The sequence below is a fragment of the Ornithodoros turicata genome, chromosome 4 (assembly GCF_037126465.1).
Source record: "Ornithodoros turicata isolate Travis chromosome 4, ASM3712646v1, whole genome shotgun sequence".
Lineage (NCBI taxonomy): Eukaryota > Metazoa > Arthropoda > Arachnida > Ixodida > Argasidae > Ornithodoros > Ornithodoros turicata.
The window spans coordinates 16,199,642-16,203,995 of NC_088204.1; the positions used below are offsets into that span (position 1 = coordinate 16,199,642).

At 42.8% G+C, this 4,354-nt stretch overlaps 1 non-coding gene across 1 annotated transcript; it reads right to left on the reverse strand.

The window, feature by feature from the left end:
- Positions 1-3,332: 3,332 nt before the first annotated feature.
- Trnac-gca (transfer RNA cysteine (anticodon GCA)) lies at positions 3,333-3,404 on the reverse strand. Its single transcript has one exon. It is a non-coding gene; the product is annotated as a tRNA-Cys (tRNA).
- Between the last annotated feature and the right edge of the window lie 950 nt (positions 3,405-4,354).

Below are 4,354 nucleotides of genomic sequence, written 5' to 3' on the forward strand. Positions count from 1 at the left end.
ACACACTTGAACAGATTATTCGTTTTTGCTCAGTCACCGACCGCTCTTTGCATCCAACTCTATAATAATGTCTAACAACGCTGGAGGGTATTGGGAACAAACACTATATCATTTCTGTTGCTTGTTGTATCTTATTGTTTCAATGGCCCGTTTTCACGACCATGTTAATATCTCCCTGCAATGTAATATCCTCTATGGCTGCGTTGCCCAGGGGACCTCGAAAAATGCTAGCTTCGCACGTGATAACACGCTCCCAGGTCCCCAGGTCATGTATCTATTAAAATAGAAATTGAGTTTGAAATAAATAAATGAATGAAGAAGCGTCGGTGTGCTATAGAACAGAATCACCTTATGTATCTCCTACTCATGTGCAGCTATTGAGTTCTAATGTTAGGACGCGTTTCGCTGTAAATGCATACTGCAAACGTAGTTCGAACACAGTAGCAATTTGAGAGCTATATAGAAGTGTAGTGCCCCCTGTAATTTCTGAGGTCGCTCGATCTCTTCCCCGTTGTATAACATTCCAACCCGTCATTTCTTCCGGGACAAACATATAATACTCTTTCGATTTTGTTTTTGAAACTTAATGAATGTGAGGTAGGTGTGGCTGGCGCATACACACTACAAGGAAAGAGAGATGGAGGCGTACATCGATAAAAAATAAACACCTTCGAACTTTTTGCAATTTTCCTGCTCCGCGCAATTGGAGATTGGTACAGTCACGATTTCCATTTGTAGTCACTCGATACGCCAGGAAGACTTCTGACACAGTACATCCAGTAGAACGGGGTACAGTAATTAAAATATTTATCACTGCACAGCATTCGAAGCATTGCGAGTGTCCGAAGCTCGCTTAACTTTAATTCGCTCGTTAAAGGATATGGAGCGAGGCACACCGCGTTTACACAAATCACGACCCGTATGCATGGCGCGGACTTGCTCCCAGGGTTGTCAGCCTTCGAGATGATTTATGTCCAAATTACGGGATTGAGGTTTTTGTAAAACGTCCGCTCATATATGCTAATCACTGAAGTTCGTGACTACGGTGAAGTCCCTCGCTGGATTCAAAGCATGAATTAGGTGTAACTCAATGAGTCTCTCGTACTGCGTGGCAGGGAGTGTAATTGGTCCGGTTTAAGTCTCATTTAACGCGCGGTGGCTTCTTGCAATGTTATGAGCTCGCCTTTAAGCTTTACGAGCTTTAAACTTGTTGATGATGATGTTAACAGAAGAGATATGAAGATGTCGGCCGTATACACATATCGCGTACCCATTACTTAGACGAGCACGGCTAATAGGGTTCATCTTCGAAGTCTTTGGTCTAAGTAATGACGCTATTGAGCAAAGCACGCATGTTCATTAACGACATGCATGCAAAGTGCACGATCCGCATCCGTGTACGGTGTTCCCTCGGATGGTAAAAGATTCCATGGTGCTATCCTCATTATATTTAGCCTTTTTTTTTTTGCGTGTGTGGCTAGTGAAAACGCGTTTTCAGATGTACCTAGTGTTGAAATATGTCAGTGAACTTAGTGAACTCAGGATGAAATTGACGTCTTGGACCCGCCCTCTGGATGAACTTCTTGTGAACTTCGGAGGGCTCTTACTTTATACGAACCGGTATTGGAACAGCGTAAGCTCCTTTGCGATTTTGTACTTGTATATGCACTGCACTGTCCTTTGACCGTAAAATGACATAGATAAAAACATAGATGGAAATCAGACATGTACGAAATACCGCACAACTGTATGTAAAATAAGTTACCAAATACTGAGATCCGACTGTATACAGCTCGAAATACTTCAAAACAAAAGTGTTTAGAATAGAGTGCCAAATACCTCAAAACGTATTTAAGATACGTTTAAGATACTTGAGCGCTATCGGTTGTAAGGAAGACCTATGGTTGTCGTTTCCAGACTTGAACTCAGATATCACCAAGGTAGAGACGGCTGCTTGGTAGGCTCCATGTTGCAATCTGACAATGTAGGCGACACGGAAGACCCTACCGAAGTGTGTGGGACGGTGTCCTGATTTCACTCCAAGACAAAATGGACAAGAAAAAAAGAAAAAAGTAGCAGTACGAAGACGACTGACAAAGTAGTTAAAGCACTGAGTAGAAAATACCGGAAAAAAAAGGTATTTTAGGTAGAGTACACAATACTAAAAAAAAAAGTAACTAGTAAGATATTAAATATCGAAAAAAGTACTCAAAATACAGTATTTTAAATATAATACTTAAAATGCGTACAAGTCTGATTGGAATGATGCACTAATCTTTGTATGTATGTAGCGCTTTTTATGTAGCCTATGCTAATCGAAGAGTATCTACTTCTTCCTTTTTGTCAAGAGAGATTTGTGCGCGGGATAGTAATCATGAAAGAGTAATAGCACGATCGTTGATGCTGTTTTGCTGGCATAACCCCGTGACATTGTCACGTTGTTGTCCTCACATTTCGTTTTGTTCCTTTTATTTTTATTTTATTTTATTCAAAGGAATAACAAGCCGGCTGTTTGCGTGGCTAAGATTTACCGGTTCTTCTCTTCCTTTTTAATAAGCATATCCTCCCCCCCCCCCCCGCCCTCTTTTATGTGAATATTTAGGAGTGATCTAGTTTAGCGAAAGTAGCGGTGCCTAAGCGCATATGTCTGTCGTCTAGTTTAGTATATTTAGTATATTAGTTTAGAGTAAAAGGATTTACGCTAGTTTGTGCGTGCACTCGTTCAAGGAGTAGGCAACAACAGCACTCCTGCAACAATTTCTTGACGGTCCGATTGCGTGAATGACATTTTGCTCTTCTTTTTTGTGGGGGCACGTGTCGCATAACATCCTTTGTGATCATTGCGTTTTCGACACGCTCACGCCAGTTCTGCGAAACTCTCGTCACTGTTACCCACGTCATAATATTCAGCATCTACAAGATCCGTTCAAAATGGCGCATACAATGAGCAATCTGAAACCGAAACCTATCAAGCGCAGCGCGATGTAGTTGTAGTCTAAGTTGTCCGGGAGATGGCGCGAAGAGCTGCAGGGCGATCAGAACGGCGTTTATATGCATCCTACGCAGTGGTCGTCGTCGTGTGACTGGGAACACTGAGGAACTTTCCGTGATTTCTGCAGATCATTGATGTCTTTAATGTGGACACGAGCGAAAAATGAAGCAGAACTCGGGTGTCCAACGAGGGAGGTTGAATTACGTGCATATGACGGTAGCCATGCAAGTTATGCAGATTAAGAGGAATATGGTGCAAAATCAAAAGGACAACAGCCCGCATGGAGCGCAAAATCAAAACTACATGTTTTTAAAAAATTTAAAAAAGTAGGCCACAGAAGAGGGGGCACCCGGGATTGAACCGGGGACCTCTCGATCTGCAGTCGAATGCTCTACCACTGAGCTATACCCCCAAGGGCGAAAAAACGTTCACAAATCCAGTCTATAACAGCACCGCGGTACTTGAGAAACAGAAAACGTCGGACGCCTCTCTCTCTCTCTCTCTTTTTAGCAGTCGCTTGAATATGGCCTGTGATGATATGAACTGGAGTTGAAAATGAATTCAGCAACCAATTGGGGGAGTCATGAGTTATTGCCATTTTCACCCAAAGGTGCACGCGGCCAGCATAATCAGTCGAAAACAAGACAAACTGAAACTGTGGGAGAATCGCACGGCAGCTGCCCATTTACTCGGGCGTTGTACGTCAAGTCTAAGCGTAATACAAGTATGCTGCTGTAGTGGTAGTAATAATAATAAAAATCAAATTATCCACTGGGTTGCTTTTCTATCTGCTGCACGTCTGTCGAAATTTTTTCTGTGCATTTCCTGTGGTCCGTAAAAAGGAAAAGAGAGAAATTCTCGGCGGTCGAAAAGCAACAATCTGGGCTTTCGCTTGAGCAGACGGCAGAAACCACGAAGTGCGATTAAAGCGACTGGAGCGATTCGGCGGTCGTCGAAAAATTCACAGATAATCGATGCGGTTCACTGCAGGAACGCATTACACGTATGAGGTTCCGACTCCATAGCCATATTTCTCAGATTTCCTTCTTTCTTATCCAGAGCACAATCTATGACAAGCAGGTTTACAGCCTCATTTTATACTCACAACTCGGAAGCGCGCAGTTTACAACATCTGCAACGTTAGATGCGCTGTTACGCACGTTCCACAATCCACATTATAACATGTACGTAACTAGCCTTTCGCGATGTGTCCGAACAGTGTTTTACAAAATGCCGTACGTCGTAATTAACAAAAAAAAAAAAAAAAAAACCCCGAAACGCGCGCCCGAATCAGCGGAACGTGCCTTTCATCCCATCACTTTCATTTTCACGCGCTTCTAACAACCAGTTAGGCGATGGAGG